This window comes from Martes martes (genome assembly GCF_963455335.1).
Source record: "Martes martes genome assembly, chromosome: 13".
NCBI classification, from domain to species: Eukaryota; Metazoa; Chordata; class Mammalia; order Carnivora; family Mustelidae; genus Martes; species Martes martes.
The window spans coordinates 44,820,293-44,833,435 of NC_137901.1; the positions used below are offsets into that span (position 1 = coordinate 44,820,293).

General features: G+C 35.8%; 1 protein-coding gene across 2 annotated transcripts in view; it reads right to left on the reverse strand.

Moving 5' to 3' along the window:
- Positions 1-13,143, reverse strand: part of TAF4B (TATA-box binding protein associated factor 4b) — a gene marked incomplete at its 5' end in the record, with an annotated part of 125,643 nt that overhangs the window by 60,020 nt on the left and 52,480 nt on the right. The window lies entirely within an intron of this gene.

The window sequence follows — 13,143 nt, forward strand, 5'->3', positions numbered from 1 at the left end:
TATCAATTGAATTCATTAAACTCATCCTCAAGCAAACACCTGCAAAGGATCTACATATAAAATTACACACACACACACACACACACACACACACACACTAACATGACATACATACACACACACACACACAAATATATATATCACAGAATATGTTTGAGCTCCTTGCATTGCACCAGCAAAATTAGTTGTTTTTATCTAACAGGACTGCTAATGGCTACAGTGATAAGATCAGTATATATGTTTAAGGATAAGGAAGAAAGAAAATACAAAAATTCCCTCATAGCATCCTTATCACCCTATGTAATAACAAGTATGTTACTGATGATAACTTACCTACCAATGCATAACATGATTTACACAAACATGATTATATTAAAAAAAGATGTTGCTTCTCTTTATTGCATGAGCCAAATGGTATATCATGTGGTCTCACGTCAATAGATTTAAATTATGAAACTCCCTGTGGTAATGCATTTGTGCACGAGAAAGGAAAATAAATTGTAATTGTCAAGCACTCAAGAAATTAAGGTCTCTGGTGTTCCACTTTAAAAAGCAACACATCAAGGGTGAAGGGGAAAGAGTCCACGCTCAAACATATATAAGAGATTAAAAAAAAAAAAAAACCTAAGTAAAAGAAAGAAAGAGCTAGACACAGCAGTTAGGAAGTGAAGAGAGAACAATGGTCTTATAATCTGAACAGTGGATTTAAAAGTCTACCATTAAAAGGTGTGTCTTTATGAAGGGGAAAAAAATTTTAAATTTAGTATCTCAAACCACCAAATAAAACATGCAATACAAAGAAAGTATACCAAAATGGTTGGACTCCACCATATCAAATGTCACAGAGGTATTGTCAGAAGTATGGATGCTGAAAATGGCTCTAAGAATCATTCTGCCACCTATGTAAATAAAGTATTTCCAGAAACATCTAAACAATGTAAATATCTGGAGCACCTGGGTGGCTCAGTTGGTTAGCGAACTGCCTTCAGCTCAGGACATGATGCTGGAGTCTTGGGATCGAGTCCTGCATCAGGCTCCCTGCTCAGTGGGGAGTCTGTTTCTCCCTCTGACCCTCCCTCCATCTTGTGCTCTCTCTCTCAAATGAATAAATAAAATCTTTAAAAACAAACGAATGAACAAACAAACCCATGTAAACATCTAAAGAGTAAGAATGGTAAAAACCATAAACCCAGAGACAGACCAAGATCCAAAAAAAAAAGGTCTTAGTAAAAAAAATTTTTTTTACAGATTTTTATTTTTTTTCATTATTTATTTGACATACAGAGATCACAAGTAGGCAGAGAGACAGGCAGAGAGAGGTGGGTGGGAAGCAGGCTCCTTGCTGAGCAGAGAGCCTGATGTGAGGCTCAATCCCAGACCCTGGGATCATGACCTGAGCCGAAGGCAGAGTCTTTAACCCACTGAACCACCCAGGTGCCCCAGTAAAAAATATTTTTAATAAAACTTGTCTCATGGGCTCCTGGTGAGCTGAGTTGGTAGAGCACGTGACTCTTGATCTTGGGGTTGTGAGCTGGAGCCCCATGTTGGGGTAGAGATTACTTTAAAAAACAAAAACAAAAAACAATAAACAACCCCCACCATGTGTCAACAGAATGAAAAGAAAAGCCACAGACAAGGAGAAAATACTTGCAAAAGATATCAGATAAAGGACTGTTATCCAAAATATATAAAGAACTCTTAAAACTTGAAAGAAAACAAACAAACCAATTAAAAAATGGGCCAAATACCTAATAGAGGTCTCACCAAAGAAAATATACAGATGGCAAATAAGCATATGAAAAGATGCTCCACATCCCTGCCATCAGAGAAATGCAAATTAAAGTGAGATACCACTATACATCTATTAGAAAGGCCAAAATCCTAAACACTGACAACATCAAATGCTGATGAAGATGTGGAGCAACAGGAACTCTCATTCACTGCTGGTAGTAATGCAAAATGGTACAGCCACCTTGGAAGACAATCTGGCAGTTTATTATAGAACTAAACATACTTTTACTGTACAGCCCAGCAATCACATTCCTCGGTATTTACTCAAAGGAGTTAGAAATTTATGTCCACACAAAATCTTATACACGGATATTTAGAGTAGTTTCAGAGATAACTGACAAAATTTGGAAATAGCCAAGATGTTTTTCAGTAGCTAAGTGTATAAATAAACTGTGGTACATCCAGACAATGGAGCATTATTAAGGACTAAAAAGAAATGAGATGTCATAATATGAAAAGACACAGAGGGGAACTTAAATGCAAATTATTAAGTGAAAGAAGCAATTTGAAAAGGCTACATACTATATGATTCCAACTACATGACGTTTCTGAAAAGGCAAACTATGGAGGCAGAACACAGAGAATTTTTATAGCAGTGAAACTACTCAGTATGATACTATGATGTTGCATACACATCATTTGGGCTTTTTGAAGACTAATTTATTTATTTGAGAGAGAGGAATAAGGGGGAGGGGCAGAGAGAGAGAGGGTAAGCAGGTTCCCCACTGAGTGTGGAGCCCAAAGTAGGGCTCAATCTCATGACCCTGAGATCATGACCTTAGTTGAAACCAAGAGTTAGATGTTTAACTGACTGAGTCACATAGGTGTCCCTCACTATACATTTGTTAAAACCCATAAAACGTACTGCACCCATAGCAAACTGTAAACCATGGGCTTTGGGAGTAAATGACTTGTCAGTGCAGGTTTGTCAACTATAACAAATGGATAACTATGGTAGGGGATGCTGATAATGAGGGAGGCTATGCATGTGTGGGGTTAGGGGGAATTCTCGATCTTCCAATCAATTTTGCTGTAAACTTAATCTGCTTTAATAAACTAAAGCTATCAAAAAGAAAAAAAAGGTTAACTACACATTAATGACATCATTACAAAACAGAAACCCAAGCAGTTACTTAACTCTTTAGGATTCAAATTTTTCCTTTAAAAAATGAGTAACTTAGATTAGGTACTTTCTAAAGTCCCTCTTAGCCATTTAAAAGAATGAGGCAGCTCTCTTTGACCTGATACAAAACAACTGCCAAGGTGTACTATGAAGTGGAGGAAAAAAACGAGGTAAAAAGACTGCCCCTTGGGGGGAAAAAAAAGATATATACACCCACACACATGAGCATAACATATCTCTGGAAAGATACATGAGAAAAAGGGAAGTGGGGATAAGAAAGACTTATTTTAGACCACAGAATATATACTCTTTTCTACCCCTTATGTTGTACTATATACATGATTACCCAATCAAAATGATTAGTGATATTTTAAAAATAGTAAATAAATATTTAGGAAAAGAAAACTGGAAATAGAAAATATGATGAAATTTAGACATATAACCCCAATATACCCTTGAAAAGAAAATCAGGAAGCGCCTGGGGGGCTCAGTGGGTTAAGCCTCTGCCTTCGGCTCAGGTCACGGTCTCAGGGTCTTGGGATTGAGCCCTGCATCGGGCTCTCTGCTCAGCAGGGAGCCTGCTTCCTCCTCTCTCTCTCTCTCTGCCTGCCTCTCTGCCTACTTGTGATCTCTGTCAAGTAAATAAATAAAATCTTAAAAAAAAAAAAAGGAAAAAATCAGAATTGTTGAAGATATATAAAACATGGCCTTTACACATATACACACAACACTGAATGTTTAGAATCTCAGATGTTTGTCAGGCACATGGGCCCTATAAACTGCAAATTGTTTCCATAGGAGAGTTCCTGCATAAGTCTTGCTGAGATCTCACACACAGGCTGGAGAGACCAGTACCAAGCACACGTACTACCAGCACTTAGCACAGTACCAGAATTGAACAGAATTCATCAATGAGGAGACAGTCCCTTATTTTTAAGAATCTCCTTGCACCTCTTCTCTGAAATGAGCAAGGAGCTAACTGCTCAGTAAGATTTGTTCTTGCCTGCCTTTCCTCCCACTTGGCCCCAAGATGAACACAGCTCCCTCTAGTATAGCTGTCAGTTGCTATGGTTACAGTGGGCAGCAGGAATAGAGGAAGATCCCCACTGAGGAAAGAGGGAAAGGTGCCACAATAAATAGCACCCACGCCATTTAAAACTTCCTCTAAGAAAGGAGGCAGACTGAAGGAAAGAAAAGTCAACACAGTGTAGTAGCATCATTACCAATAAGGCTAAGATAGGTCAGACAGTATTAAAGGCATTGATGTTGAAGCACAGTTGTGATTCTAGTTTGGTTTTAATTCCAAAGGAGAAGAAAATGAGAGTCTCCAAACTGTACCTTCAAGTCTTCTGGTCTAATGCAGTGTCTTTTGATGAAGATACTGTGCAAAACAATTTGTCTGGTTTCAAAAGATATACAATAAGGTAATTCATTTTTTAAAAAGATTTTATTTATTTATTTGACAGAGACAGAATGAGTGCATAAGCAAGGGGAGCATGAGAGGGAGAAGCAGCCTCACTGCTGAGCAGGCAGCCCCATGCGGGACTTGATCCCAGACGCTGGGATCTGACTCGAGCTGAAAGACGCTTAACCAACTGAGCTACTCAGGTGCCCACAAAAAGGAGATTTAAGAGTACATTAGTATAAAAAGCTTTCCAATTCAAGATTCTGTGAGGTGTAATAAGTTACTGTGTAAAAATTAAAGGACTACCCAATTATCATTAATGTCTTACATTTTGGCTTCTAAAAATGACCTAATTCTTTAGCTTTTGATACAGTTGTCCACTGCTTAAGCCTGACTTCTTAAATCTGTTCTATCATCTTAAGATCTGAATAGCCCCAGACTGATTCTTCTAAAGTAGAGAGAATCATATTATTTTCCTGTTCAAAAACCTCTCGTGTTCCCAAGAACTGAACTTGATATTCAACGTTTTCCAGGTAATGACCCCTAACTTAGCATTCTTCCCTCCCATTACTCACTATCATATAGCTCCTACTGATTCTGGCCTTTGTTCAGACCATTCCCCACTTATGGTTCTCATCTTCAAACTCCTGCTTTTAGCATCTTTTAGCTGTCAAAGCTTTAGCTATACCCCAGTCCTATTTCAATTGCCTAGTTTAGAAATGCTGGTTTAATTTGCTTTTATACTTTTGTTTTTGTGCATTTTTTAAACTTTGTTTTTATATTTTTAAAGTGTTTGTCCAATTGCTACAACTTTTCAACTTCTGAGAGCATACCGTGTCTGTTATGGTAGGTTTTACGCTGTCTTCCATTCTAAACATCAGTGCGTTTCTCTTAAATGCCAGTTAGACTTATTTTATCGATTATGCTCAATAAATATATTAAATATAATAAAGATTATATTATCTTCATTGCCCATTATTCCTAGCAGAAATGGTAAATAGTTGAAGAATGTCCCTGTGTTCAGAACAGGTGCTATTTATGTTACGATGTACTGAGAAGTAGAACAGTGGGTAAAAATGGTAAGTCAAACTGTTTATAGCACAATTCTGACTGCTAGTTATTCCCTATGTGAAATAAAGCAAATTAATCTTTCTAGGCCTGCATTGTCAGTAAAATGGAGGCAATAAGTCCTTATATATTAGACTGAAGACTGAAGGAAGTAATTCAGATCATAGGAAAAGGAATTATTTTAATACAGAAAGAGTTCCTACAAATAATTAAGGAAAAAAAACTCATGATTCAATGGAAAATTGGACAAAGCACATGAATTTTCATTAAGAAAAAATTTTCAATTACTAAAATAGAAAATATTCTTCTATTCTACTTATAATAGAACTATAAGATACAATTTTTCACCTATTAGACTAGCAAAAACTATTAAAGTTCACCAGAACATGTGAAAATGTGCTACCATAAGCTTTGCTGCTCAATGTAATTTGTAAATTTAACCTCCATGGAGTCATTTGATATTATCTGACAATTTAAAATAAATAAGCTTGGGGCACCCGGGTAGCTCAGTTGGTTAAGTGTCTGTCTTCGGCTCAGGTCACAATCCCAGGGTCTGGGATAGAGCTCCACATTGGCCTCCCTGCTCAGTGGTGAGTCTGCTTCTCCCTCTCCTTCACTCTCTCTTAATAAATTAAATCTTAAAAATAAACAAGTAGGGACACCTGGTGGCTCAGTGGGTTAAGCCTCTGCCTTCAGCTCAGGTCATGGTCTCAGGGTTCTGGGATTGAGCCCCACATCAGGATCTCTGCTCAGTGGGGAGTCTGCTTCCCCTTCTCCCTCTACCTGTCTCTCTGCCTACTTGTGATCTCTCTGTGTGTCAAATAAATAAATAAAATATTTTAAAAAATAAGTAAATAAATGTAAGACTTCTTTCAAAAATAATAATAAATAAAATAGGCTCTTCTTTCTAGATATTATGGGAAATGAAAGCCACTGTGGCTTTGCTTTCTAGTAAAAAACATTGGAAATATCCTAAATATCCACCATTATGTAACGTTGTTAAAAATCTAAATCACAATGATTACACATTGATACAGAAAAATCTCTAAGTTTTATCACTACTAAGTTGTAAAACAATGAAATGTAAAACATGTATTGTATACTACCATTTGTGTTGAGAAGATTATATCTAGAAAGACACACAAGAAATTGCTAACAGTGGTTGGCTTGAGAATGGGAACCTGGGTAGCAGAGAGAAAAAGAAGCAAGGGAGAACCTTATTTTTCCACTGTATAATCTTTCTTCCTTTCAAATATTGTATAAAATGTATATGTTAGTCGAATAAATAAATAATTTGTTTAGAAAGCATAAACAAAAAATTTTAAGAAGAGTAAGTGCTTCCCTTAGATTATTAATCCCTGGTAAAGTAACTTTGCCTTCAATACTCTTTTGGTAAACCCTTAGGTATAACCTCTTTACTACAGTCAGCACATAAACTCACATAACACCCTGTTTATTCCTCCTTCCATGCCTTTGTGAAGTTATTTTTCTCATGGGAAATTCTCTTTGTCTTTCCTCTTTTAAGTCAAATGTAGCAATAACATATGCATGATTTCCCAAACTTAAGGGATTCGATTTTTTTAAAGCTTTTATTTATTTATTCATGAGAGAGAGAGAGAGAAGCAGGCTCCCTGCCAAGCAGAGAGCCGACATGGGGCTTGATCCTAGGACCCCAGGATCATGACCTGAGCCAAAGGCAGATGCCCAACAGACTGCGCCACCCAGGCACTCAACTTCAGTGATTTTAAGAACCACATGGGATTATATTTAAAATACATGTCTCACAACCAAATACAAACCTGCACAGCACCCACGATTTGCATTCAGCAGGTCTAGCCTGGAGACAAAAAACCTGGAATTTTTTTTTTTAAACAAACATACTTAGGTGACTGTGACGCAAACACTCTGTGGACCACACCTGGAAATACACTGAGTTATAAAAATTAAAAGCACCAGGGACGCCTGGGTGGCTCAGTTGGTTAAGCCGCTGCCTTCGGCTCAGGTCATGATCCCAGTGTCCTGGGATCAAGTCCCACATCGGGCTCCTTGCTCGGCAGGGAGCCTGCTTCTCTCGCTGCCTCTGCCTGCCTCTCTGCCTGCTTGTGTGTACTCTCTCTCTCTCTGGCAAATAAATATAATCTTTAAAAAAAAATTAATTAAAAAAATTTAAAAAAAAATTAAAAGCACCAATTCTCTAGTTAGAGATGAAGGTTAGCCCCTGCTCTGACAATTATTAAAAGGATGACCTTGAACAAATTTCTTCACATCTCTACTCATCAATTCCCTTATCTATGGGGGTAAAAACTATACCTGTTACATGATTTTGAATGAAAACTGTATTAGAAGCCAGAACTGTATTAGAAATAAAAAATGAGGGATGCCTGGGTGGCTTAATTGGTCTGCCTTTGGCTCAGGTCATGGTCCTGGGGTCCTGGGATTGAGCCCCGCATCGAGCTCCTGCTCCCTTTGCCACTCCCTCTGCTTGTGCTCTCTCTCTCCCTCTCTCTCAAGTAAATAAATAAAATCTTTTAAAAAAACAAATAAAATAAAATGAGCCTGGCTGGCTCAGTATGTGACTAGAGTGTGTGATTCTTGGTCTTATGGTTAGAGCTCAAACCCCATGTTGGGTGTAGAGATTACTTAAAAATAAAATCTTTTTAATATGGTGGAATATTACTCAGCCATCAATAAAACTCAAAATCTTACCATCTGCAACAACGCGGATGGAACTAGAGGTTATTATACTAAACAAAATAAGTCAATCGGAGACAATTATCTTAAGACTTCACTCACATACGGAATTTAAGAAACAAAACAGAGAATCATAGGGGAAGGAAGGGAAAAATAAATAAGATGAAATCGGAAAGGGAGACAAACCGTAAGAGACTCTTAACTATAGGAAATAAACTGAGGATTGCTGTAGGGGAGGATGGGTAGGGAGATGAAGTAACTGGGTGATGGACATTAAGGAGGGCATGTGATGTAATGAGCACTGTGTGTTACATGCAACTGATCAATCACTGAACTCTCCCTCTGAAACTAAGAATACACCATATGTCAATTAATTGAATTTAAATAAAAATTTAAAAATAAAAACTTTAAAAATCAGTATTCATTAAAAATTAATAAAACCATTACATATTAACATAGAAAACATTCTAACGAAAACCAACAATACCAAAAATAAAAAATTAGTTAAAAGGATGGCATTGTTTTCTATTTTTCTAATCTCTTTAAAATCCATTGATCCTTTTCACTTTGAATGGATCTTTTAATGATGCATGATTTTATAACATTACATGTTGGTGATCTGAAAAATACTGGTTCACTGAGCTATACAGGTCTTCCAAATTTAGGCTCATTATACATAATCCAAAATCACATGTTAATATCTGCACCAATCTAATCAGAAAATCTATGTATCAGGAAGATGTTAAGCTCATGGCAGTGGGTACAAGTTTTCCAAATTTTTAATTTCTACTTCAAAAGCTCAAACTTTATCACTGGCAAAAGAATACTGTCAGTTGTTTTCCCTGAAGTGACAGGCTCACTTTTTTCATTTTCACAAAAATGTCTGTCAAATTCCCAAGTCTAAATAATCACAGTTTGCTTTTCAGTTGTTCTTTGTTGTTCCAAATAAAAATGGTGCTCCAAGAAAAAAGTGGTTAGTTTAGCTCACAATTGAAACATAAGTAGAGTGCGAAGGTGGCTCAGTCAGTTGGTTAAGTGCCCAACTCTTGATAAGTGTCCAACTCCTGATTTCAGCTCAGGTCATGACGGGAGAGGGGTTGGCAGGATCGAACCTCTCCACCCACTGTGCTTCATGGGAGGTCTGCTTCTCTCCCTCTTCCTCTCCTCCCCACCCCCCAATATGTGCACATGTGTGGACTCTCTCTCTCTCAAAATAAATAAAGTCTTAAAAAAATAAATAAATATAAGCACAAGCACTTGTCCTTACTTGAAACAACAATGAGACTCTGGAATGCAGAAGAGCTTTATGAAAACTTCCCATTTTGTCACACAGTATATTAAAAAGGTGTGTCCTTAAGGGAGAGACAATAAAAATAGTAATGTTTGCTGCCTCATTAAAAACATAAAAAAAAAAACCAACACCTGGTTTCTTTTCTTTTCATTTACTGTGAGTGTCTGAGGGTAAAGAATAAATGGCTACTACTAGCATAGTTTGGTGCCCCTGCCTTGATTAATGTTAAGGTGCCAGCAGTTTTCCACTGTGACTTTGAACCATCAATCAAATAATGTAACAAAATGGGCAAATAACAATATCAACATCATCATCATTATTAAAGCAGTGTGAATCTCACAGACTCCTTGAAAAAGTCTTAGTTTCAAAACTGTCTTCTGTAAAACACATTTTGGGACCTGCTGGCATATATTTATAGTCCCAAGCTTATAATGAACATCAGAAATACTATGAAAATTTTAAAGACAGAGATTTCTGCCGAGGTTCAGTCTCCAGAGATTTCATTCTGGATGAGCCACCAAATCAATTTCAGTAAGTTCCTTGGGTAGTTTTCAAACTGTTGATCTATACTATATTAGCAATTATTTACTTATAAATTATTTTCAAAGTATCTACCACCCCTTCCTATATTTATATATTTTCAATTGAATCATTAACACTGTCAAGAAATTTTTATGATCCTCTACTATTATCACTGTCTCTTGGCTTTGATCCCTCTTGAAGATGCCTATGACATATAAATAATCTCATATGCCCTATCTCCTCCCATGTAATTTCAACCTTTGCTTCATGGTGTGTCTACCTCTAGTATCTAATGTCTTTTCTTTCCAGTTCATTCTGCATCTAAGTACAAACATAATTTTTCTTAAATAGCATTTTACTATAACAAAATCTCGCTAAAAACTTTAAAAGACTTCACAATCGCATCTCTCAAGTGTTCATTTTATATAATTTCCCTGTGAAGAATGTTTAGGAACTTAATTCAAGATCTAGCATAAGGCAACTCCTCCAAGAAGACTGTTTTGTTGAATTTTTACCCTAGATTTAGAGCTAATCCAGGCAAAGCTTACACTGATGCTTCTTTTTCTCTGTCTCCTTTATCTTTCCAAGATGAGAGGGGTTTTTTGTTTGGGTTTTTTGTTTTGTTTTGTTTTGTTTTGTTTGTTACTAGAGGCTGTTTTCTAAGTTCCTGCTCTGGAAAAATTAACCATACATATTATGCCATATATTATATAACAATATATATTATAGATATACTTGTACATATAAGGAAAAGCAAACTCTTTAATAAAAAGTACATGATGAAACAATTACATATGAAGCAAGGTGATTCCTGCAATATAAAATAAAGGATATTAAAGTTAATGGAGAATACCATCTATGACAATAGCATGTAATCTTGTCCTATATTATTTTCTAAGAGCATGTTTTATTTTTTTAATTTTTAAAAAGATTTTATCTATTTATTTGAGAGAGAGAGAGAGCAGGGGAGGGGCAGCAGGAGAAGCAGGGGATGTGGGGCTTGCAAGACCTGAGTCAAAGACAGATGCTTAAACAACTGGGCCACCAGGAGACCCAAAGAGAGTGTTTTAAAGAAAAATTTTAAAAATATCACCCTAAACCCTAGCTGTTAAAATACTGTCACTAATAGAAGTAACATATATGCATTATACATCCATATTTTATTTTTCTCTAAACTATAAGAATGCTTTAAAAAAACCTTAATCTTTAAGCATTATCATAGCTTCAAAAAATCAACAATTACTTATTATCATTAAATAGTCAGTTTAAATGAGGTTAACTATACAAACATAAAAAAGTACCATAATATTTGTCATTTCTGATTCTGACATATGAAGAATAAAACATGAATCTCTGGCACCCTCTGGTGTTTAAGTACTATATAGCTTCCCTTATTCATCCCAGTATTGATAAGCCAAATAGAAAATATAATTCTCTTAGTTGAAAAAGTCATGAACAAAAAAAATTTTTTTCAGTTAAGTAGTTTTGAAAAAAATAGGCAAATAATACTCTATGTTATTAAACCTCATCCAGTTAAGACAAGATCTAATGGCATACACTATTACCTCTTATTTAACAAAAGAGTCAACATTAAGGGTCTATTTTAAGGTTCATCTTAACAACAACTGAAGTGACATTGATATTATCTTAAAAAAACTAGACTTAAGCTAAAAAGCCATCACTTCAAAAAAGATATGCATAAACAACATATGACCAAAATTACAGCACACAAAATGAAAAATGTATCTTAGTGCAAAAATAAAAGGTATCTTTAAAAATAGCTATGGTTATAGATCTTTCTCTTTTTAAAAATTCATTATTTCAGCAAATATTTGAATGCTTATTATGAACCAGGCCTTGTTTTAAACATTAGGTATACCGTGGTAAACAAAAGTTATTGTGAACTCTCACGGAGATTTTATTTATTTATTTTACAGATTTTATTTATTTATTTGACAGAGAGATATCACAAGTAGGCAGAGAGGTAGACAGAGGGAGAGGGAGAAGCAGGTTCCCCACTAAGCAGAGAGCCCGATGTAGGGCTCGATCCCAGGACGCTGAGATCATGACCTGAGCAGAAGGCAGAGGCTTAACCCACTGAGCCACCCAGGCGCCCCTCATGGAGATTTTAAAAGGAGTGGGAAATACAAGGAATGGTAAACAAAAAACAGGATACTTTTATATGAGTGCCTCAAGACAGCAGGTGTGGCTGAAGAAGCTACTTTACACTGACTGCTGAAGCAGAAACTCTCTAATTAGGGAGATCACTTTTAAACTAAAATAAGAAGGACCAGGCAAGATGATACTGGAGCACAGAAAGCCCAGTGAGTAAAAACTGTACAGTGAGAACAGGAATATGTGTCTGAGGAACAAAAAGAAAGCAAACGAAGAGGCTGGGTCCCTTACACCACAGAATGTTATTCCTGCAATGATCTGCTTACTCTTCTAATTTTCCTGAATGTGAAAGAATCTTTTGTCTTGTGTATGCCATAGTTTTTTTAGTATTTCTATTATCTACAACCTTACTGAATTCTAACAAATGCAACTATGGTTCAAGATAGTTTACATCATAAAAAAGTTAATTCTCCCCCAAATTAACCTAATCACATAATCTCAAGACCAAATCTTCATAGAACTGCCTTTCTCATTCTAAAATTCATGTTCAGTAGAACAACAAAGGTAAAGTGGAGACACTTTTGATAAAAAAGGATTAGAGAGGAAAAAAAAAAGGATTAGAGAGAGGATTTGCTCTGTCAGATATAAAAATAAATAATGAAGGTACAATAATTGAAAGTGCAAAAATATTAACACAGAAATAAAAACACAGCGCTAAAATGAAATTCTAGAAATGTACCCTTGTATAAATAATAATTTACTATAAGATAAAGGTGGCATATCAGAAAAAGGGTAATGAATTCTTCAGTAACTACTGTTGAGACCAGCATTCCAACTGGGAAAAAGGTAATTTCTGCTACAGACATTTACAAAAATAAAATAAAGAATTACTGAAGATGTAAAGGTATATGTACATATGTGAGAGGTATATGTATAGATATCTTGGAAGAAAATATGGAAGCACATCATTATGGACTCAGGATGAGGAAGGATTTTTTAGAATACAGTGAGATTCAAAAGTCATAAAGCATGAGAGTGATAAATCTAATGCCATGATTTAAAGTCTTCTAAAACAAAGACTCTAAAAACAAAGTTATTAGTTAAAAGATTGGGGAAAAGATATTTATAACATATACA